Raw genomic sequence first — 25527 nt, forward strand, 5'->3', positions numbered from 1 at the left:
CTCCATGGAAACAAACTGTAATGAAGCCATTTCACTTAAAAACAATAAAACAGCAAAACTCCTGACATGCTTGATTATTTAGTAAGTATATTGCTGCAGATGAACCTGCCAATCAAATGGTTCAGCTCTAGGGATGAGCAAAGAGCATTTCCATCATGGGTCTAAAAAAATATGAGGCATGGAGTGGAATGCCCATTAAACAATATGGACAACTTGGCGTCCCGGGTGTTACAGCCTTGTCTAATGGATACAACTATGTTTTAATATTTGTATATTTATCCACTGATTATTGTTGTGAAGCACTTTTTACTAACTTAAATGTGACTGTAGATAATTTGCACCAGTTTTGATTGAACTGACTCGTGTTTCAGTAGGTCTGTTTCATGACGGGAATATAATGGTGATGGCTGGATACATACTCAGTTCCCCTTCAATGGTTAATCCCGCCATGCCATTAATGGTGTCTCAATCAAATAAAGGCGTTCTTTACGGAAGCAGCTGGAAAACCTACCCCCGGCAGCAAAACTAGTACGCATGCTTATTTTCGTCCAGATACCATCACATCACAGGCGCTTGCGCTCTGTTGCTTGAAAGTCAATCTCCGTTAAACAAAGCGGCATCACCCCGCTCTGCTCGCTCTCTCTGCCGGGGCAGATTGGCCGCCATCCCTCCTCATCAAGGCGGCCTCTGATTGGACGGTCTCCTCTCCTCTCCTCCGCTGACAGCCCCCGCCCGACTCTTCCACCTCCACGAGCGCAGCGTGCAGCTCGAGACGCCGAGCAGAGGAGGTATCAGCGCTGTGTGAAGCGGACGGATCTGAGATTCCAGGACAAGTTGTAAGGACGGGACGCGGACGACAACACGGGTGGGTGTTTTCATTAAGGGTCCCAAATGTGTTTTTATTTTCCTTCGGTGTGTTATGTGTCGGGGAATTTTTCTTGCCACTAAAAATATTCGTTTGCTTCCAGCTCCCAGGGATGCTGTGTTTGGAAGTGACATTGAGTTAAAGGCTTGCCAAGTCCATCACCTGCAGTTTTGTTTATGACTACGCCGTTTGACCCTTGTTGTGGTTGTAAATGTTATTTCCTACTGTGGCTATTTCTTGTTTCTTTTCTTTCTTTTCTTCAGTAGGCATGCGCCGAAGGTAATACTGGGATTTAAAACTTGCTATTGAAGGTGTAGTTTGATACATTTTCGTCTTTTGAAACGCACGGCTCGGTGCTTGGAGCTGCTTTCTACTGTGTAGTTCGCAGGAATAACTGCGGTTTTAAGTGCGTGGCATCATTTCAATAAGAAGCCGGTTCACAGGTGTCGGGTTTATTTGCGTTTATGAGAATCATAGAAAAAGGCGAGCCAGGGCAGAGGCAAAATAAATCCAGATAAGTAGATGAGAGCATTGTGCATTTCATAATGCTTTGCACTTCATAGCTTGATATCAGATATAACGGATTTATCTGGCCTCTAATCCATGTCAATTAACATGAACTCAGAAAAGCCGTCTGCTCTCTGTTGCACAGCATAAAGGAATGTGTGTCACCGTGCTGTCCTTTATCACCCTGTCAGATACTGCTACATTACACCAAGAAGTCAAAAATTGAAAGCGAGCCATATAACCCTCAGTGGCAAGCTGCTGAATAGGATTTTACCTTGTAATCTAAGGGTCATAACGCAGTTCTCGGTCAGTGTCTATACTCGCTGTTAACAGTGTGCCTAAACCTCCCAAAAATCCATTCCTATAGATTTACTTTGACAGTTTCTTTGAAATATAAACACTGCACATGCACAAATGCGTCTCCCTCCCACAGGACTGATCCTCTTTCTGGAATTGTACCACGCTCCTTGAAGTACTTACATCAGTACTTCTTGTCACTGTTTTTAAGCGGTGGAGTGAAACCATCTCTTTTGTGGGAGCACAACCTTTACAATGCCGCCTGGGTCGTTAATACGATCAGCTCTGCCAGATTCTCTCATTTAAGCCTATGTACTGGCATGCGACCAGACACTGGAATTGTGTGAATGACGGGAAAGTTCCATTTAATTTCAGAAATGTCCCACGGTCCTCCATTTGTCTCCTGTGACACAAAATGCAGTCTTTTAATCTCAATTAGGAAATGACATCTGAAAATGGGAACCAGGACGTGGGTCTGGAGGTCTAGTTTGATGAAGTAAAGTATAGAAGAACTCATTTCCATTCTGCTGCTGTAATGCTGTTTAAATCCTCTGTTTGATTAAGCTCAAGCTTGATGGAAGCAATTTTTCTGTCACAAAAGCTCTGACAGATGTTGAGATTTAGAAACTGTTTCCACAGTTATAGGTGCTGCGATCACAGCTGCTAGTCCTTCTAAAAGTCATGATGACATTGATTGTGGATCAATAAATTACTGGTGCAGCGCTGGAAAGAGCCCCTCTGATTTTCCTCCTTTTACCTTCCCCCATGAAACTAATGAATTTGAGTCCTTTTTCAAAAGCTGTCTGTGCTAAATCATTATCAAACACTCCTTCAAAACTCAGTCGTTATATCTGCAGATAGGCTGTTGACATGTGCTGCGTTGTAAACTACATCTTATTGGCATCCTGTGAGAGGAAGCAAGTCCCTGGGTGTGCATCTAATAGGCATGTTTTAACTAATTTAACCCTCATGTGGGGGTTTTATGTGCAAAGGCATCCTGCCTGTTTGAGTTATTGGACGAATGCGATGCACAAAATCGATCTTTCGAAACATTTGCTGTTTGCAATGGAGGAAAATGAAGACTGTTTTTTATGAATCTGCAGAAAAGCCCTCTTAATTACATCATATTTTAGTTCTGGATGTTATTGGAGCTGAATTTATGGAACAGCATGGGCCCTCCTGGATGAGATAAACTGCGTGTGACATTGATGAATAGCATTTGTATAGAGCACAACAGAAAAGTGTATTACAGAACGGGCTTATTAACTCGTTCACGGTTTCAATGCACTTACGCTTTCCTTGTCCACACGATTTAAGGGGAACTCTGTCAGCTTGTGGATTACTGTTTGTTACTGCGCGCAGTGGCATTTTGGTGCCCTCGGGGAACATATTCCTTTAAAGTGTACAGCGTGGTTTGTCAAATGTCATTTGGATTTTTTTTCCTTTGGCAACTGCTACTTTACAAAGACCTTTACATTGAAATGAGCCCATTTTAATGTCATCAGCTTCAATGTCTTATTATGTTTGGAAACACTTCATCATTGGGATTTAGCGTCAAGTCACCATCCGACCTTCATGCAAGAAGGAATCCACACACCGATGCTTCAGTTGAGGGCGTCAAGGCTGCAATCATGGATACTTGGGCTAGTTTATTTTTGCCTGTGATCAACATCGTCACGTCCAGCCGCATTTTCCAGTTCCTGGAAAACAGATTTTACCGTAGCTAGGTGATGCTCAAATATTCAAGGCTACCCCATTTTTTTTACACTTGCACGTTAACCCTGCACATTGCTACATCCTTGCCTTCTTTCCTTGTGCTGTCAGGCAGCTGCTGTGCTTCTTAAGTGACAGTAAGCCCCCCCTCCCCCCACCTGGCTGGATCTGACCATCTCTGCATCTCTGCATGTCCCTCACCCCCACCTACACCCCCCTGCTGAGAAAAACAAAGCCCCAGACAAAGACAATAAAAACCTGGCCTGAAGGAGCCCTCTCTCAACTGCAGGACTGCTTCTCAACAACTGTATGGGATTTATTCTCCAGCCTCAACCTCCAGGAGTACACGGACACTGTACTCTCGTACATCAGGAACTGTGTTGACAATGTCACCGTCAACAAAAGGGTCAGGGTGTTTCCAAATCAAAAACCCTGGATGAATAGCGAAGTGCAATCCCTCCTAAAAAGCCGCAACTCTCCACCCCCATCTGCCTCTGGATCAAGGACTTCCTGACAAATAGACCACAGTCTGTTAGACTCGGCCCACACCTGTCCAGCACCATCACACTCAGCACCCGGTCTCCACAAGGATGTGTTCTGAGTCCCCTCTTGTTTACGCTCTACACATCCGACTGCTCCCCTACCCATCTCTCAAACACCATCATAAAGTTCGCGGATGACACCACAATGGTTGGACTCATCTCAAGGGAGGATGAGTCGGACTACAGAGATGAGGTCAACAGACTGACTGAGTGGTGTTCAGTTAACAACCTCCAACTGAACACCACGAAAACTAAAGAACTTATCTTGGACTTCAGGAACGGCAGAGCAGACCCGGCCCCACTTTACATTCACGGGAACTGTGTGGAGGGGGTACACTCCATGAGGTTTCTGGGCGTGCAGATCTCTGATGATCTCTCCTGGACTGCAAATACCACGGCAGTGGTAAAAAAGGCCCAGCAGCGTCTCCACTTTCTGAGAGTCCTCAGGAGGAACAACCTGGAGGAGAGGCTGCTGGTGACATTCTACAGAGCCACCATAGAGAGCATCCTAACGTACGGCATAACAACATGGTATGCAGGGTGCTCAGCTGCAGACAGGAAAGTACTGCAGAGGGTCATCAACACAGCCCAGAAGATCACTGGCTGCTCTCTGCCCAGCCTGGAGGTCATTGCAAACTCTCGGTACCTCAGCAGAGCTGGCAATATCATCAAGGACTATTCTCACCCCAGTAATCAACTGTTTGAACTATTACCGTCAGGCCGACGGTACAGCTGTCACCGTAGTATATAAGCACAAAAACAATTGAACCTGCTTAACCATACCATATTGTCACTGTCACTATATTATGCTGCTTTTCATACTATCATTATATTAATGCTGCTATCCTGTACTTACGATTGTTTTATTGTACTTTTTATATTTTACATATTTTACATTTATATTTATTATTGCATTTTGCACCGAGGGAGTGGCACTCCAATTTCGTTGTACCCTGTACAATGACAATAAAGGCTATTCTATTCTATTCTATTCTATTCTATTCTAACTGTGGCAAAATGCTAAATATACATAGTTGGATATCTGTAATCTGCGGCGGGATCCATAATGCAATGCTGGCATACACATCATGTCATCCATACCAAAATCACATTGTCAGAATCTCGGTCTTGCACTTTTATTTACACTTTCAAGGTGCTCTCTACACTTTCACATAAGCAGCCTGCATTGTTAAAAGTGCCTTAAACAAGCTGTTGCAAGTTGATTTCACCAGCTATAATGATGAGTACATTTAGACTGCTGTAACTAATTAACATTAGCCCTATGACAGCAAAAAGGAAACTGTAGCCTGGTGCCTGGTTAATGAGGTGTGCTTAGATTTATGTTAGTTAAAGAGGCTTTTGTCAAAGAAACACATCTCTATGGTTTTTGATCTGTGTAGAAATAATGAGTGGGCGGGGTCTTTTTAGTGGTTTATTCCCCAAAAGAGCATACTACCCTAACCTTAAAATCTGACAGACACATCAGTTTTATTGATCTCAGGATATACGTTAACTCACACAACACGCTTTAATCTGCTCATTTGTACAGATCAATTGACTGACCAGAAACTGTGGAGCTCACACAGGAGGTAGCTCTCCCCCACCCAGCCCCCACACAGGTTATGTCTGGTGACAAAATCGGTTAGTGCTTGTCTAATCTTATTGACTGCTCAAAGCACTTTCTACGACAAGCCATATTTACCTTTGTTGCTCATCACATCATCACTTTATGCTCTCAACTTTATGCTTCCTTTGGGAGGAAGGAGGAAACCTATGCAGCCACAGGGGACAAAAAACACCACGGAGAACCCAACTAAGACCTTCTAGCTTTCAGGCATCAGTGCTTCATCAGAATTGTTTATTTTCAAGTCTGTTTCCAGTTTTACCTCCTCCAGCTTGTCTGGGGGAACACCAAGGTGTTCCCAGGCCAGCCAGGAGATATAATCTCTCCGGCATGTCCCGGGTCTGCCCCAGGGCCTCCTCCCGGTGGGACATGCCCGGAACACTTCACAGAGGAGGTGCCCAGGAGGCATCCTTATCCGATGCCCGGGCCACCTCAACTAGCTCCTTTCGATGTGGAGGAGCAGATGCTCTACTCTGAGCCTGTCCCGGATGGCTGAACTTCTCACCTTATCTCTAAGGGAGAACCCAGACACCCTTTGGAGGAAGCTCTCTACTATGTCTCTGATATCGCCTAACCCTGGGTTTGGCAACCTTCAACATGAAAAAGAGCCATTTTAGCCCCTCCTGATTCTAATTCTGCTAATAATGTAATATTTGCCTAAAAGATGATGCTTCTTTGACTCATCTCAACTCTGTGAGGACTTGGACACAACCAACAGCATTATTCTCTATGGTCTGATTTATTTTAGAGGTGAGGTGAACATTTATTTATGCAGAAGAATCAGTTGGCTATTTTTTCCTAAATTTTTGGGCCCTAACTCTACTTGCTTGATTAAATTCTTTAACTATTTTGTACAGAATTCCACTGCATCCGGACCCTGTAATTGCTGTTGTGTCGAAGCATCTCTCTGCAGGCCACTGGAGCTGTTGCCCTTGACCTCTTCTTGGAGCAGGGCAAACAGCAAAGAGCATTGCCCTCAGGGGATCAGTGACGTATCGGATTGTTGTTGTTCGCTTGGCCTTCTCTCTCACTAATTAATTGTCAGTTTAATCACAGCACGAGGAGGCAAACCAATGGAGAGAGCACTGCCTAGTTGCCTGTTCTCATGCAGAATTAATGGTTTCTGTGTAACAACTCATAATTTACAATGCATTAGATTTTATGACTGTCTGGCTACACTGTAATTACTGATAGGAGGAGGCTGTAACTTACAAGGCTGTCATCTTTTATAAGCCCTGAATTTTGTGCTGCTACAGCAGTACTAGTTTTTTCTGATTCTTTTCTTTCTCTGAGGGTGTTCACTGCTTTTCTCACTGATGCGCTGTGACCTATGCAGTTCCTACGCTCCCCATCTTACCCTTGCTCTTTCAGCACTGCTCTCTTTGTGCCTCTCGGTGGAGCAGGCTTTGGGAAGCGGCACAGGCGACTCTGTTTTCCATCGAGCTTAGCGCCTTGTGATCATGTCTGTGACTATCATCCAAAGTTTATTGGATCATTTGATAATCTTGTTGGCTAGAGCTTAGCCACATGCCACACGTCATACAGTTCTGCATATAACCCTGCAAGCGCAGATAGATTCGAATCCAGTAGCCCAAAACTGTGGTTACACTGGGGTTTTTTTGTTTCAAACACAAGTACTTTCAGCAACTTGGCACACGAATAGAACAATAAATGGCCTGGTTATTTGTCAGTGTGTCTGGTTGTTTTTACAGGATCTGACACAAAAACATGCGTGCTGTAGTGATACTACAATAATGGCAGCGCAACATTGAAACTAAATAACGTGTTGTCATCCGTGTTTTTCTTGTTTTGTTTACAAAAATGATGAATGACAACACAGTAAGCTGTTAATATCTCAAATGCTCAGTTGGCAGATGCCTCCTATTGTTTTCTTGCAGACAATAAACCAACAAAAAAATGAAAAGCCTGAACTGAAACAATGTCACATTTTCACTGCTGGTGCAGTTAAGGTAGGTTAGTCATCTCTAAAGCCATTGGGGTGTGTACTAGTACCATGCTTATGCTGAATCTTTCCCTGGCAGCTATAATATCTTGTAGAACCACATTTAGCAACAGTAATCATTTTCTGACGAGGTCAGAGGTCATCAGTAGAGGAATTTTGGGTTGATGGCTTTGATTGGGCCATTGCAACACCTTGGTTCTTTTCTTTTTCAGTCATTTTGTTGTAGATTTGCTGATGTGTTTAGGATCATTATTTTGTTACATTTTGTTACAGCTTTCAGTCCTCGCATTTGATTTTAGGGTATTTTTGTATGTACAGGAGTTTATTGGTGACTCAGTGAGGTCAAGGTTCTGTGGCCCACATTATGAGTCCTCAAGGACTGTAACTTGACAGTTGGTGTTTGTACTGATATGTTGTGTTTGATTTTCGCCAGATGTGGTGCTTTGCATTATGGCCAAGCATCTTCACTTTGGTCTTGTATTTCCAAAGGGCATTGTTCCAGACGTTGTATCGTTTGTTCAGTTGCAACTTTGCAAACCTCCTGCCGTGTTTTAATTAGAGAGAAAAAAAGCCATACTTGTTCAGTCTTTTTTCTAATTATACTCTCATAAATGCTAACATTTAACATGCTAACTGGCCTGTAGAGTCTGAGATGTGGCTTCTGGGTTTTGCTCGTCTGAGATCATTACTGATGTTTTTTACTCCTTGGAAATGTGTTAGCACATACCTGATTGCTCTAGGCCTGCAAACAGCCAAAATATCTGGTTATGTAGAGGTGTGCACACGTGGTTATAATGAGTTTCGTGGGACCCGAGTGCTACTTGCCATCTTAATTCCTATGGAAACAGCAACAGTTAATGTTTCACACCTTGCTTCTGCACTCTTGCTTAGTTTTTGTTAAAGAAGTAACGATTTGTCAGATGACTCCTTTATGTGAACGCATACAGAGGCTGAAGCAGAGATCCCGGATTAACCTCCTAAGACCCGAACTCTTCCACGACATGCATTTTTAATTTCTCTTTGATATTTGGGCATATTGGGGCCCAATGAATGTAAAAACACAAGAATTACCAGATTTTTTTTTTAAACCTTATTTTTGTTTTTAAGAAAAATAAGAGCCACATATGAGGATATTTGTTTAAAATTTTGATAGAACAGTAGCAGTATAATGTCCTCGTAAGTGGATATCAGGCCCATGTAGAGCAAAATTGAGTACTTTGGTCTAAATAACCCAAAATGTGATGTCCACATATGTGGACGGCAGGTCCTAGGAGGTTAAGAAAGACTTATATGTGACTGGGGTTTTGGGTTTTATCACACCAGCGAACACAAAGAAAGCCTGGTAATGTCTAATGTCCTTTGCAGCAATCCTCTGCAGTCCAATAGAACAGCTTTGTGATTACATTGTTGAATTAAAGTGAGTTTGTATGAATCACAGTACTTAATTTTTTTTTGTTTCTTTGCTCACACCTTTGAGGTTCAGCTCACATTTCTACCAGTTGTGGTATCACAAATCAGAGCTGTATTTCCCGGCACCCTCTTATCTCACAGTCTGTCAGCTCTGGCTGCATGTTGGCTGTTTCTGCCTTCCCATTTCCACATGTGAGTCTGCTGCAAAAGCCTGCTGAGCCCCTCCCCTGCCACCACGCTTAGTGTTGGAAGAGTGGAGATCTGAGTCTCCTAGCCCCGGGTTTTTTTAATTAGGTTCTGATGATGGGACTTTTGCTGGTTTGCCAAGCTGGCTGCTGTGACTTCTGATGTCTCTTGGTTCCCCCTTGGTCAAGTAGATGATTGGATTTTCATCAGAGTGGTCAAATAGCAGACGGATAAACCTCTCTTGGTCCAATTCCAAAGATTGTTTAACCTCCAGTGCAGTAGGAAAGCAAAGGTTTGTTTGGGTTAGGGCATCTTTCTGTATTCTGCTGCCATGCAGATTCTTTGTCAATCTAATTTTGAGGGTCTAAGTTTAAAATTTATGTAGTCCATCATGTTGAGAATATTTGGAAACATCTTGTGAAAGAATTTCAGAAATCATCCATTTCAAAATTCATGTGTCAAAAACAAAGCTGTTTCCCACATTGGAAATGGAAGGCATCTTGGACTTGTATGCCTGCTATGGCTTCCAGATTCAAAGACAAATGCTGGTGTCACTAAATAAAGTAAAGCAAGATTTTTTTTTTTTGTCTGATTCCTCTCTCCTCACTCCAATCCTCTTTGTGAAAGCACAGCATGGTTCCATACTGATATTTATATGCAGCAAGCTTTAGGGGGAAATGGGATAAAGAGTCAAAGGCTTTCTGTTTATAGTTCTCTCAGCTCAATTAATTAAATACAGAGTTCAGCTTGGCCCTCAGACACCACATAGGAAATTATTTCATTTTACTTTCTGAGGCACTGTGTGTAATATTTTGTACTGCTTTTTGGCATAATCCTTTAGGTGATATTAATATCTCCCTGTGTGCACGCTTGATTTCAATCAGCATCTGCTCTCAATGAGCACATATTCCTCAGTGGACCCGACTAACCCATTTGAATAGTCGTACATTTGACATCTCGACCTAATTATAGAATATGCACAATTGCATGTGGACATGCAATATCCAGAATATTGTCAGTCCTTGCCAAACTAAACATAGCACCAATTATTTTAGGTATATTCGATGCACTTTGGTGCGTGTTTAAGTGTCTTTATCCTCTGAGCCCAGTATGTAAATTTGACATTTGCTTCTCAAAATAATATCTCCCAAATTGATTTTGGGAGTAGGCAGATATAATGTGGAGCAATCTTATTCTCATCTTATCCCAGTTGGTCTTGTTAACAGCCTTCGTTCTCAGTTGTTGGAAGATAAATATATTTACATGGGACAGGCAGATATACGTATGATAACGTTTCTGAGCTGACCTTCTGGACTGAACAGGTGCTTCCTGTAAAATAACTAAGAGGTTCATTGAGATCACTTGTGGTAGAGGTTGCAGCAGGTTACTGTATACACAGTGTTATGATTTGCCACTGGTGCTTTCATTGTGAGCAAATATTTCTCTTTAGATCATATAGGTAAAGCTTTTATGCAATCTTAACACTATGCTTTGCTTTATTTTGGTGGAACATTCCTTAGGTGTTTAAGTGTAGTCAGTATCCACCTCTGGCTGCTTGTGGGATTCACTTAATATTCTCAGTTGAGGAGTTTTCTTTCAACTCTCAATATTGATAATTGTGACATGAGTGAATCACCCCCTGAAAAGTTAGAACAGTTTGGAAAGTAAGCCAACAAATAAATACTGGGAATATATACCTTGAACTACATTCATGGTGAGGCTGCCCTTGTTTAAGTGATGCTGTGAGTTATTATTATTTCTGACAATCATCTGTAGGGTTGAGTTTTGATAGCCTGTTTAATTTTCAGTTCAGCTTAACAGTAGCAACTCCATCAGAGATTTCCTGTGGATGCTAATGAGTCTTGCACATTGGAAAGAAAGAATTTTAGATGATTCCTCCTACATATTTTCAGTTCATCAATATTTATGACATGCTTTAATTACACAGCTCTCCTTAAGTCATGCCACAGCATCTCAGTATGGTTAAGGTCTGGACTCTGACTTAGCCATTGAAAACCATGTATTTTCTCTATTTTCAACTATTCTGATTTACGAGTGTGCTTTGGTCCATGCACCCTCTCCTAAGTTTCAGAAAGCATGGACATCCTTCTGTGAAATTTCTTGATACATAAATTTAACACTTCCCCCCCTACAGTATTGTTTTGAACGTACCAGTAAGTGAAGAATCACTAACCATGTTTCTGAACACTGACTGCAGGAATATTTCCTCATTGGCAGGGACACACACAGTAGGAATGAAATGTCTTTACATATTCAAAAGTTCCTTTATGTTCAAGTGAAATGTTCAAGAATTTTCTCTATTCTCTTCTTCAAATCAACACCTCCTTTTCAAATGTAAATACTTGCTAATTTTCCTATTAAGCAAAGTGAGAAATTTTAGGCTTTTCCCCATTGGTCATATAAAAGAAGCAGATTTATGACATTTCTTTAGCTTTAATAACCTCCAAAAACAGATGTTATATTTAACCATAGAGTGCCTAAAATTCCTCTGGTGTACTCAGTCAAACCGACGATTCCATATTTAAATTACAAAAAATCTGAATGAATTGAAATGTTTTATTTGAACCATTTTTTAACCATCAGTTGCACACAGAGGTTTTTCACAAATGACAATACTGTCACAGTAAGCCTCTTTCTGTGGTCAACACTAAACCTTTAGCAAACATCACAGCAACAAAAAAGTACATCAAGCAATAATTCATGAGAGAAAATAAATAAACTGAAATTAAAAAGGTGCTCTTGTGTGCTTCTAACATATGGAATTGTAAAATAAAAATGTGATGCCCTCAAATTACAGGAACAAAAGTGTAGGCAGCGACTATAAAAAAGACTGACCTAGAAGAGTCACAGGTATCACAGTTGGTGTATCAGGAAATGTTGACATGCGGAGTTCAAAACATTCTTTGTTTTGCCATAGAATAAATTCGTGGTACTTCTACCTTTAGCAGCAATAGTTTTACCCCATGTTTTGCAAATTACCGCATTTTATTCAACATCCTTCTTGTGAAATCCAAATAACAGCGAGTATATTCTCTATCTGGTAGTATATAAACATGCAAGCTCAATGCAATGTACCGGGTAGAAGGTGTTCTGGTTGGAAAATAATGCATCCGCAGCATGTGGGAGAAAAATACATGCATGTGTGCATGTGTCTTGATGGTTACGATAAAGCTATTTTAATCATCGTACGTGGAAAATACGATACACGATACATCGAGTGTATTCGATATATTGCCCACCCCTCCTTGTAACTTCACATAGCTGGCTGCATCCTTGATTGTTCTGGACATTTTTTCCCATAGTTTACTTAACTTAGAGCTTCAAAACACAAAACACCTGTAATCCCTGAAAGGGAAAAAATGTTTAAATAGTCTTGTTTGCACTAAAAACAGTGTTGGACAATGGAGCAAATGAAGTAAGTGTGGAAACTGCATGGAAAAAGAAGGCAAAGTGGGAGTGATAGAAACAAAGGAGTGAACCTCAGACTAGCATTTACTCAAAGGAGAGAACACGCGGACTTGAGGGGGTTGAAAAAGCTGAATTCATTTGGTTTAATGCAAACACCACTTGTTAAACTGAAAGCAACCAGACACTGGGAGAAGGGTTGCATTGTAAGTTTTCAAATACGACTTTAGTTTGACAGAAATCTAATTTCATTTGTGGTGTACTGTAATTTTTTTTCCAGTTTTTCTCCTGTTCCATCTGCTAACATGGAGGGAGGTGGCTGAGGTTTTATCAGCTACCAGGAAGCTGTCTTGATTTTAAACTGACATGAAGGGTTACACCAATGCAAGTTACACAGCTACACAAATGTAAAAACCAATTTTATAGCATGGTGGGTAGCACTGTTTAGCACTGTCTATGCAACAGATTTGTGACCTGTCCAGGGTGTATCCCACCTCTTGCCCTATAGCAGCTGGGATAGGCTCCAGCCCCCTGCGACCCTGAAATGGATAAGCAGAAGAAAATGTATTGATGGATGGATGTGTGGATAAGATAAGATAAGAGACACCACCAAAATGATTTTGGTGCATAGTGCATCAGGTGCATCACAAGTTGCCTTTCTATTTTATCTCTAGTGTGGCTGAGCCATTAAACATTTCTCTGAAGTTTGTATGATTCAGCCAGGATGCCGGCCACCAGGGGGCGACAGAGATATTTTGGTTTCACTTTCTGGTCAAGTGTCACGTTGTCTAACCAAACACCAAGCAAACGATCGATCAAAGTCAGACACTGTGGTACACGACCAAAATAAAAACAACACCATAAAGATGTGTTCTCTGGGCACGTGGACTACAAAACCCCATGTGTCTGAAACATTGAAAAATGAGTATCAATATTTGGAGTATATCTAAGCAAGTGTGCACACTCAATTCTTCTCTTTTATTTATGGCACCAGACATGGTTTATTTGCTGTTTGACTGTGCTCTCATAGTGGCACAGAGGTAGGGAAAAAAAAACAATTCTTCCCCTTGAGCACCCAAGAAAACACTAGGAGAGGCAAAACACATTTGAGGTTTGTTTGGTATAATCATTTCTTGGAGCGTGTTTATTCTCAGGCATTCAGGGCACTTTTTTTTTTCATTATTTTTGTTGTCAAGACAGGCAGCGCAGGCTTATCTTCCCAGAAAAGCCCATGAATATGTTCTTTATAGATTTGAATACTGTATGTTGCACTCCATTACACCGTGACTTTAGAGTGCATGCATGCTTTACAACATGAATGCATGGCTTGTTTAGAGCTTTAGCTCTAAAGATGCTTTTATCTGCTTGGATTACTTCAGGAATGTCTGTGTTATCTAGCCGTCTTGAGAAAAAAAAATAATGTAACATGGCTAGGCTAATATGCACCCTGGTGAGATAAGCAGTATGTCCTCTCTTGATGTATCTTTTAAAAATGTATTTGATTATATTCTCATAGTGTTTTTTTCTTTTTTTTACAGTTAATCAACTGCAAGCTTTCGAATTTACTTTGAGTGGGCATAACTATCCAGTATATCCATATGACATGCATTTGATTGCATACGCTGATATGCTATGAATCTCCATCGAACCATCCATTCTCTGCTTTTAATTTGGTCTAGATTTTTGGAGCAGAAATGTGAAAAGTTACGTATTTAGTGATTCTTCTTCAGTTAGCACAGATTTTATCCTATTTTATATTGAAAATTCACAGAAAAAAAGCGAAGAAGTAAACGATAATGAGGATTGTAATGGCACCTGAAAGCAACAAAACAAACATATTGTAATAATGTAGAACAAAAGTCATCAGCTAGAAGTAGAATACGTTCAGCTACTTTGTATGATTTATACAGGAGAACAAAACAATTTCGTTTTTCTTAATGTGGCCATGCAAGATGTTTGTCTACTCACCAGCTCTGTGGATAATCTTGATATTTGGATCATTTGTCATTCAATCAGCCGTCATCATTACACTCTGCCCTTAGGAAATGGCAGTATTGGGTGTCTTATATACACCTGGTGACCTTTCCAGCAATGAAAAATTAGAACCTAAGTCATTTAATATAGCTGGCTTTACACTCACTTAAAGCTACTCTCCCAGCCGCTGATAGCTGGGAGAGTAGCTGTCACTCACTTTCCATCATGTTTCCATCATGTCACAAAACTCTACTGATAAAAGATGTGTTCACCTGTTATTGTAGAGAGGAAACAGGAAGCCATCATATGTGTGTTGCTGCTGACAGTCCTCCTATTCACATCAGTATAAACAGCCTTTGTGTAATGAACCAGTGGATGGTAGTCCTGCTTTGTGGTTTGACTTTGCATCTCTGCCTCCCCACAGCCTGTGAGATGTGTTTGATGTGCTATGATGCCAAAAGATGCTACAATAATCCTTCAGGTTCAAAGCCAACCACACAGCTGTTTTCATATGTAACATACATAGGAGAGCTTTATGACAGTAAGCTGCTGTTTTCAGTTTTGTCATTTTGGTAAACACTGTTGATTACAAGTAGACTAGACCTTCTCTTTGAATGTCAGCAATTCAGATGATCAGACACATCCAACTCCTGTTAGACATTTGTCTCACTGATAGGGCTTATGTGACATTTAGCCTTGGTTGGTAGCTTACTTTGTTAGCATGCATGTCACAGTAGATGGCTAAACTGTTCCTTACATTTTTCAGGTAATATGAGAGTCTTGTTTTCATATAACAGCTTTGTTTGTCAAATCTGGCACTTGATGTTTTTCATGTGCCATTTTAAATTCATAATCTTGTAGTAGTAGTTATAGTATTAGTATTATCAATGTTAGATAAGAACTATCTAAACTTAAATATCCTTATCTGGAATTGAATAATAACATTAATTTTGTATAATGTTGATTGGTATTCATTATGTCATGTGTTAGGCCTGCAATAGTGACCTATTCAGAGTATACCCTGCATTTTGCATTATGGCAGCTGGGATGGTCCCCAGCCCTACCATAAGCATTTAACCCTTTCATGCATAGTGGTCACTACAGTGGACAGTTGTTTTCTTGTATTTGTGTCAGTGTTGATGGTATACTTGTACATAAACCACTACATTGGACACTGATGTGTCACTCCATACCCTGCCACCCACTGGTCAGCCAGTGGTCCACCTAAGTGGACATTTAAAAAACTCTTTGAAAAGTACATGTTTAAAAAAATGAAGTTCAAACATCTTTTTTCATGCCTAAAGATGAATAAAAATACTTAAGAAATAAATCCTGATTGAGGTTGTCATACTTCATGCATGAAAGTTTTCAGGAAATGGATGGGCTGTCATGAACTTTTGCACTGATGATGACTTTAATTACTATGGAAATGGACAAAGCTTCAAAGCATTTTGGTAAGCCTTTGTTATTGTACATAGCCGTAGAATATAGTGTAACGGGGCAGAGGTCAGGAATAACAGGTAATGTTGCTTCTAATTTTTGGCTAGGTAGGCTGATAAAACAAGGCATCCATGGCTATGCTAGCTGTTCTAGAAGGCTTTGAGCTAAATGATAATGGTAAATCTAATCTTGGCAATTGCTTAACATTGATAAAACAAAATAATATAAAAAAATACCATGTCCTTTCCTTTGTACACATTTTTTTGTCTTTAGTAAAGATAACAGCAAACAAATAGAAGAAAACAGAAAACTGCAAGAAAATAGTTTCAGTGATTGAAGGTAATTCTTATACAACACTTGGAGCAAAATCATATTACTACAAAAATATTCCAGCTTTAGTAGTTGAGTAGCTGTTGAGGGCAGTGAAGTTCCAGTGCCATTGCCACTGTCATCTTGGTTGCTAACTGTGAAACTGCATGGTCTTTGTTAATGGATCTATGTTAAACAGCAACAGATTGTTTGCCAGAGATCATAATGTACATAATTCTCCTTTACTGAAGTGGCCAAAATTCACCAAATGAACATATTCTTTATATCCAGACTGACCTGAAGCTGGAAACTGAACCCATCATTGGGGTGGCTGTAGCTCAGGAGGTAGAGCAGGTCATCTACAGCTTATCCAGAGGTTGGTAGTTTGATCCTTGGCTGTTCAAGTCTGCATGCCAAAGTATGCTTGGGCAAGATACAGAATCCCAAGTTGCTTTCCAATGTGCTAGTCAGAGTAGGCATGTGTGTGGATGTTTGATAGGAAGAAGGTGTTTGTTTGAATGTTGTATAAAATGCTTTAAGAGTAGAATGTGTAAGAACCAGTCCATTTAGCATCGATCCACATTCTGTGTTGGCTTAACCTTTCAGAGCTGACCTGGAAGATATGCCCATCTTTATACTGGTGATTTACTGATATTGTATTATATAATTTTATTTTCCAATAACCATAAAATCAAACTACAGCTAAAATTGATGCTAATGGCAATAGTTTTCAGGATGCAAGATTAGGTTTTGCAGTTTAGGAGAAGCTGTTGAATTTAACTCACAGAGCTAAAAAAATAACTACAATAAGAAACTTGACACAGAAAGTAGTTTTCTGTACATATTTCTATATTATTAATAATAGTAATTATGTCATGTTCATCATCTGTACAATTAAAGGAAGAATCTCCACAAGAACTGCCTGGCAAAAAAATGGCCTCCTTGTGTTTTATAGAGCTGAGCAGGAATAAATAATCTTGTACGACATTGCATGTTACACTGAGATAAGCGAGACAGGTGAAATGTCACAATCTATATCGTTGCATACAGTATCATTTTCGAAGTGTAGCAGACTGCCATAAAGGTCTGGTGAATTATACCTTTTATCTTTTCTTTTGTAGTGCTGAGACACTGCTCATCTATCCAAACAGTAAACAAACATTGGACCATGCATCAAAACACTGAACACCCCCAAAGAGAAGGACAAGATAACGGATGGGAGGTCTTTTAGCAGTAGCATTATGTAAGCTCACTGGTGTAGTGTGGCATTGTTTCAGGATTCGGACTGGCATGCTTATTTGCATTAGTGGTTAAATCTTGTTTATAATTTTTTTCTCTGCAAATGTTTTAATTGCCAGATATTTTTTTGATAAAAACAACAAATTCCATCTTCTTGTGGCCTCAGTGAGCACAGTATTAACCAGTTCTCAGTAGTTTCTGGTTAGTGATCCTCTTGCCTGCAGATCTCGAGAGCAGAGCAAGGACATCAGTGACCAGCTGGGCTCCAGGATGGTGCTGATCACTTTTTTCAGAGAATCATTTGAATGAAATACTTAAGAGGTCATTAATATCTGCATATGGGGAACATTGCATTGATTTGTTAAGGAGGATCAAAAGAGCAGGAAGTTTCATTATTTAAAAACGGAACTTTAAGTTGTTGTTTTAATAAGAAAGAATGTGAATAACCTTTAAATGTAACCATTTGCATCAAGAAAATAAGGCACAGACAAAGTGTTATCTTAAATCAGCTTAAAATAATATGTTGGTCTTATCAGGCAAAGCTGTGAGCAGACCCCTTTTGTTGGACTTGGTTAGTGTTTCTTTGATGACACTGTGCATTCTGTGTAATCTCATGCCATGTTCACACTAGAATGGTCCCCATGATCTAGAGTTATTGCTCCCTTCCATCACTGCATCTGTGGCAGTAGGCCCGCCGTTTCCTCTGCATTCATCACCATTAAGAAAGCAATCAGCGGTGGAGGAGGCCAGCCAGGCTATAGGAAGCATGCAGTGTAGATGGCAGGACCAGATTCATGCCACCCCCTACCCCCAACCCACCGAAACCACCACCACTTTATCGAGCACTGCGATCTATTGCAGGAGAATGCTGGAGCAGTCTTCAAATAAAAGCAATAACTGTGTGGCTGTGGAGAAGGAAATCAGGAGGAAGACGTGTCGTAGCAAGCCAGACAGCACACCTCTCCCAACTCAGCCGTGTATATGAACATACGTTTCTCATCTCTCCGCCTGCCCCACCCCTCAACCCGACACCCCTTCTGTTGCTTCCTTCTCACTCAAGTTTATCATGAGCTGCTCGCTGTAGATGGCTTATTGCCTTTTCCAACCTCATCTGTCTGGCTGGCTGAAAAGGCCTCCCAGGAAGAGATTAGCAATCCAATAACTCGTGGAGCATCCACCTCAGCAGCAGGTGCTCCCCAGAGTGAATGCTGATGAGAACAGCCTCTAAAATAGAACAGGCCAGGCAGTGTTTGCGAACTGCAAGCTGTCGCCCAGAAACATAAACCTGTTGGTGAGCCTAACTTGTTGTTAAGTTATAGCAATTTTTACATCATCAGGAAGTACTGCGCTCAACTAGAGGTTTCCAAATTTGCCGCATTGTATTTTATGTGTATTGGTTGTTTCTGTTTTGCAAAAGAAGAAGAAAGGGGCGGAGTTCAGAGGCACAAGACACACAGGATTAACAGAAGATGAAGGCAACTGACTTGATGACAACTTGTTATTCTGCTGTGCTGTAATGTGTCTGAGGTCACTGCTGCTGGCCACTCTCCCCTCACCTATCAACAGTCTTTCGGATTTGGCTTTTCTTTCTTTTTACTTTTATATATGAAAGTATATGACTGCTCAGGTCCTTGCCTCACAACAGTGATCTAGCTTTATTTCATCTCACTGTTAACAACTTAGTGCCTTTGTCACATTATTTAGTAACAGTTCATGGTGACTTTCTTCTGCAGATCACATTGCATAAAACAGGACAGTAATGCTAATGGATTTCAGGTCTTTCGATCCTGCAAGAACTGTGCAACAAGACTTATGAACACATTTGTCTTCCTCCAAATTGCTCAGCAATTAAGCACCTGAATGGAGGCTCAGTACTGTGAAAGAAAAGTGAGGTTACTTCTTTCTGAATGATGATTTTATTTTTAAATACAGACAAAATTCATTATTTGACTAATACTCCACAAAACTCAAGAAACAAAAACTTTGCCCTTTGCAAAGTTTATTATCCAAGAGTTACGGGACTAACCCAGTGTGCACATGGCCAACAACACACTAGATTGGCTTCTTTTTTAACTTATTCAGTTGCATCAAGTCAGCAAAATAGAGCTGTTATTTTAGTGGTGAGTGTGAAGCCAATGCTGCTGTGGCTCGTTTCTTTACTGATTTTCCTTAAATGTTCGCTAAGCTAAACACAGCTAAATACATGTGAAATTATGAGTTTGTTACTGGTAGTTTTCCTAAGCATTGTTACTGACATTGTTTCATTAATTTCATGAATTAACCTCATGCCACTGCAGTGACTAGCTTTGTTTGACAGTATACAGAACAAACCTGGTTGGTGAAGTGCTGCAGAAATGGTTAGATATCTGTCAGAGTGACCATTGGGTTTTTTGGTCACCTCCCTACCCCGACACACAGGTTGGTTGCATGGCCAGTTCTCGATACAATCCTCACCCTCAAGGTGAGGGTTTGCAGACAACATTGTGATCTGTAGTGAAAGTAAGTCGCAGCTGGAAGAGAAGTGGAGATATTCTCAGGAGAGAAGATGAACGAAGGTATCTACAGGGTGGGCCATTTATATGGATACACCGTAATAAAATGGGAATGGTTGGTGATATTAAAGTCCTGTTTGTGGCACATTAGTATATGTGAGGGGGCAAACTCCTCAAGATGGGTGGTGACCATGGTGGCCATTTAGAAGTCGGCCATCTTGGATACAACTTTTGTTTTTTCAATAGGAAGAGGGCCATGTGACACATCAAACTTATTGGTAATGTCACAAGAAAAACAATGGTGTGCTTGGTTTCAATGTAACTTTATTCTTTCATGAGTTATTTACAAGTTTCTCTTTGTTCACAGCCATTGACATGTCGAAGAGGTTAACACGTGAGGAGTGGATCGAAATTATGTTATGTATCTGGTGAACGCAGTAACCGGGTCATTGCAGCAGATTTCAATGCAAGACACCCTACGAGACCACCCATCTCCCATGCTACAGTTAGCAAACTGCTTGCTAAGTTTTGTGAAACTGGTTCAGTGTTGGATTTGCCAAAATGTGGACGCAAGAAAGCTGTCACTAATGAAGAAACATCAGTGGCTGTCCTGGCTTCATTCAGCAAGAGCCCATAGCGTAGCACTCGCCGCATATCACTGGAGAGTGGCATTAGTCAAACATCCCTTCGGCGGATATTAGCTACTCACAAATGGCACCCTTACAAACTCCAGCTACTGCAGCATCTCAACGAGGATGACCCAGATCGGCACACAGAATTTGCAGAATGGGCAAAACAAAAATTGGAACAGGACCCTCAGTTCACGCAGAAGATTTTGTTCAGTGATGAGGCAAACTTTTATGTGAATGGTGAAGTTAACAAACAAAACCACCGCTATTGGTCTGACACTAACCCACATTGGATGGATCCCTCCAAGACTGTTGGAACAACAAAAGTGATGGTTTGGTGTGGTATATGGGGTACAACGATAGTGGGTCCATTCTTCATCAATGGAAACCTCAAGGCCACTGGATATTTGAAATTGCTACATGATGATGTGTTTCCCTCTTTATGCACTGAAGCTGACACGTTCCCTGAGTTTTTCCAGCAAGATGGTGCACCACCACATTATGGGTGCCAGGTCCGAGCATTCCTAGATGAACAGTTTCCTGGAAAGTGGATTGGTCGTCGTGGGCCAGTTGAATGGCCCCCAAGGTCTCCCGATCTGACCCCCTTAGACTTTTATCTTTGGGGTCATCTGAAGGCAATTGTCTATGGTGTGAAGATACGAGATGTGCAGCACCTGAAACTACGGATACTGGATGCCTGTGCTGGCATTTCTCCTGCGGTGTTGCTATCAGTGTGTGAAGAGTGGGAGAAGAGGGTTGCATTGACAATCCAACACAATGGGCAGCACATTGAACACATTTTATAAGTGGTCAGAAACTTGTAAATAACTCATGAAAGAATAAAGTTACGTTGAAACCAAGCACACCATTGTTTTTCTTGTGACATTACCAATAAGTTTGATGTGTCACATGGCCCTCTTCCTATTGAAAAAACAAAAGTTGTATCCAAGATGGCCGACTTCTAAATGGCCACCATGGTCACCACCCATCTTGAGGAGTTTGCCCCCTCACATATACTAATGTGCCACAAACAGGACTTTAATATCACCAACCATTCCCATTTTATTACGGTGTATCCATATAAATGGCCCACCCTGTAGAAACAATACAGAATGCGTGTGTGTGAGAAAGACAGACAGACAGATAAAAACATGAAGAGGTATGGAGGAGAGATAGTGGAGGCAGATGAGTTTAAATACCTGTTGTTAGCCATCTGAAGCAACGCACAGTGCACAAGAGTGGTGATGAAAACAATGCAGACAAGGTGGAGTGGGTGGAGACTAGTGTTGGGTGATTTGTGACAGTAAGATATCAGCAAGAGTGAAAGGAATGTTTTACAAGATAATATTGAGATCAGGTGTGATGAATGGCTTGGGGACAATAGCACTAACAAACTGTAAGGAGTTAGAGGTGCCAAAGTTGACAATGCTAAGTTGGGTGCTGATAGTGCTGAGAAAAAGTATTTACCCTCTAAACCTAATTGTGCCACCATCAAGAGCTATAGTCAAGAATTTGCAATAGCTGGCCGTCAAACTTTGACCAAGCCACTCCACAAGCTTCATTTTATGTGTCTTAGTCATTCTGTAGGTGCACTTGCTTGTGTGTTTTGGATCATTGTCATGCATAACCCAAGTGTGCTTGAGCTTCAGGGCATGAACTAATGGCTGGGCATTCTCCTTCAAGATTGACAGTTAAAGAAGTTCTTTCATGGATTTATCAGTTATGGGAAGTCGGCAAAGTAGTCCCAGATGGTCACACTACTAGCACCATGTTTGACTGTTGATATCATGTTCTTTTTATTAAAGGTTATGTTAATTTTTTACTACAAATAATGGGATCCAAATTTGCCAAAAAGTTAAACTTTTGTCTCGTTACTTCACAGAATGTTTTAAGTCCTGGAAATCGTGAAGATGTGTTTTGGAAAATATAAGAAAAGTCTTAATGTTCTTTTTGGTTAACAGTGGTTTTTGCCTTGACGATGATGAGTTTAATCACAGGTGATTAATTCAATTTCAAAAGGGGAGGCAATTATTTTTTTCACATATGGCTAGGGATGGGTATACTTTTGAAACGGTGCTCGAACCGGTGCTTAAAGAATGGAGAACACAAACTTTGTCAAAAAACCTCTCATGTTTAGCTGTTAAAAAGATAACAATGTTAGCCTTTTCTGCAGCTATAGGGCATATATGGTATCACTCTTGGCTGGAAGCAGTGCTTAAACAATGGAAAAAAAACACAAACTTTGTCCAAAAACCTCTCATGTTTAGCTGTTTTCCACTTTTTCTTTGGTCATTTTAGCCTTTTTGGCCAGGGTGAAGGGAGTATCTGCCATCAAACAAGAAGACAGCCGCATGTAACTACGATGGTGTTTGCTAGTTCACCTTACGTGCATTAATTTAATAACGTAGTTAGCCTACTCAACGTAAATTACACACAAACAACATTAAGCTAGTCACCCAGAGAAGAACGGCTGCTGCTGCCATCATCATCCGTCATCATTTCTGCTACACTGGCAGGGCTAGGGGCCAGGACTCTACTCTTCGGGTTCTTGGGGGATGTTGCTAACTCCGGGTCCGATAACAGGCACCACACCCGGAGTAGATGTGCACGGTGTGAGGTCTCGCAGCAAGCTATCAAATACGGTGCATTTCTTGGCTTTTAAAAAAACACTATGCGTCGCCAGGTGTTTCATCAGATTCGAGGTGTTACCTCCTTTGCACAGGATCAGCTTAAAGCACTTGTTGCAGGCTGCTGGGTTTGCATCTTTTGCTGTGAAGTACAGCCAGACTTTTGACCGCTTTGCCTTGGGCATTTTTAATTTGTAGCTCTGCTCTAAAAGAACGTACGTACCTGGGCCCGCCTACTATCCTTGGAAACGTAAAATGATTGGCTAGAATCCAAAGTGTATGACATCTCAGGAAAAACAAGCACCGAAATAAAACACCGAAATGTGCACCGTTTTTCGGTCTGGTTACTACCGTTTATGTCAGAACCCATCCCTACATATGGCCATCTATGGACAGCTAGGTTTGAATAGCTCTTGTCCCTGAATAAATAAAATCACCATTTAAAAACTGCATTTCGTACAGAAGCAGAAATTATTTTCCTCTAAAGGGTGGATGGGGTCTCCCTCGTGAACATCTTTTTTAGTAACATGTTTTCATATAATATAAATGTTCTTGTATATTGTCTGTTTGGAGTATAGCGTGCGATGTTCATAATTCATGGTATGAGGTGCCGCACAGTTAAGCAGCATGATCCGTTATTGAAGAATGTGAGTGATGGTTTCAAGTGCCTTTACATTTAGAACTGTAAGCAACTCTCAAATGTAACTTAATATCTGAGTGTTTTTTAGTTTTAGATTAGTCAAATTTTTTACCTTGTTAGGTAAAAAAATTAGACTAGTCGCCAAATTAGTCTCCAGTAACATGCATACTTGAGACGTGTTTAATTTTAGGTGGTACACTTCCAGCTGCTAGTCATTCTTCTGCCTTAGTAGGCTGGTTGTACTCCATTGGGTCCCCAGTGTTAAATTTTGTCATGTTGCCAAGTCTTTGTCTCTGTGTTAGATTGCCCCGTGTATGCATGTCATTTTTTTTCTTGTGCTTTTTCCTTAGTTTTACACTCTTTGTCCCTTTGTCTTTGACAAAAGTGACAGTGTATATACTGAGTAGGGTTGTTAAAAAAATCTCAGATTGTAATTGATCCTAAAAATTACTATTGGGTTTACTATTAATTTGCAATTAATATTAATACTAATAGTAAAGTCTTTCCCTTCTCCACTAGACACACAGACAGACACTCAAAGCCACTCCTATCACTAGGAGCTGAAAAAATAAACAGTAGTTCAACAAACTCCATAGAGACTGACATCCTGGTCTTTAAGGAAATTTGTGAGGTCAGTAAAGCTCCCATTTCAAAAACACTGAAGTATTAAACAGTTACCACAAATGTTAACCTGGCTGCTGCACACATTAACAATTAGCCATCTGTTGAGTTATTTTTAAGGTAGCATGTAGTAGCTATATGGCTAATAATAAAACAATAATGTTGGAGCTAGACAGCAAACATCATCAGTCCTGCAAGCCTCTAATGTTATAACAGGCGTTGTTATTTTAACAGGATATTTGTGTGTGAAGTGTTTTATTGCTCTTGTTGTAAGTTCCTGATTGAAGCTGAGAACTAAAGCCTACCAGCACCTAGACAGAAACAGCACCAATCTACATTAAAAACTCAATTTAATCAACAATAAAAATATGGTGCCAAGTCAACGGAAGCATAGGAAATAAACAGGCCTGTAGCAGAACACATGTTTATGAGTCAGTATTGTTTTAATCTTTATAAAGAAAAAAAAGCACAACAGCAAAGATGCCTTTGTAATTTGTTCATGCTTTTCCCTCATGGCATGGAAACTGGTGTTGAGTATTTAGTGTCTTTCTGGGTATCAGTATTGCATTTGAACTTTTCTGATCACCTCCCGTGTCTAATTAAAAGCCTCTGTTAACTAGTGTGTTGTCAGGGTGTCTGTACCCTGCCTGTTATCCCATGTCACGTTTGCCCCCCTTCAGCTCTAGTCTACTGTGTGTGTGTGTGTGTGTGTGTGTGTGTTTTTTTATGGACTTAAGCATTCCACCCTAATAAAGTTTGGATTTTTGTACATCAACTTCTGCTTGCGAACCAGAAAAAAGTTCTGTGTTAATATAAAGTTCTTTAGGAAGTCATTTTATCGTCACCAGTTTAATTTTATCTTGTTGTGTTGGCCTTTTATATACCTTCATACTTGCTTTAACCTCCTAGGACCTGGCGTCCACATATGTGGACATCACATTTTGGGTTATTTAGACCAAAATACTCAATTCTGCTCTACAAGGGCCTGATATCCACTTACGAGGACATTATACTGCTACTGTT

At 40.6% G+C, this 25527-nt stretch overlaps 1 protein-coding gene across 5 annotated transcripts in view; it reads left to right on the plus strand.

Moving 5' to 3' along the window:
• The first annotated feature begins 507 nt into the window (after positions 1–507).
• The window catches only part of LOC100690528 (beta-1,3-galactosyltransferase 1), a 189480-nt gene continuing 164460 nt past the window's right edge, over positions 508–25527 (plus strand). For 4 of the 5 annotated variants that reach the window (XM_019352180.2, XM_019352181.2, XM_005449930.4 and 1 more), the window contains exon 1: positions 530–865. The gene's annotated coding sequence lies outside the window, so the exon portion shown is untranslated. Of the gene's footprint in view, positions 866–25527 lie in introns of all 5 variants that reach the window. The other variant, XR_003216393.1, reaches the window with a different exon arrangement.

Source organism: Oreochromis niloticus, linkage group LG23 (genome assembly GCF_001858045.2).
Source record: "Oreochromis niloticus isolate F11D_XX linkage group LG23, O_niloticus_UMD_NMBU, whole genome shotgun sequence".
NCBI lineage: Eukaryota > Metazoa > Chordata > Actinopteri > Cichliformes > Cichlidae > Oreochromis > Oreochromis niloticus.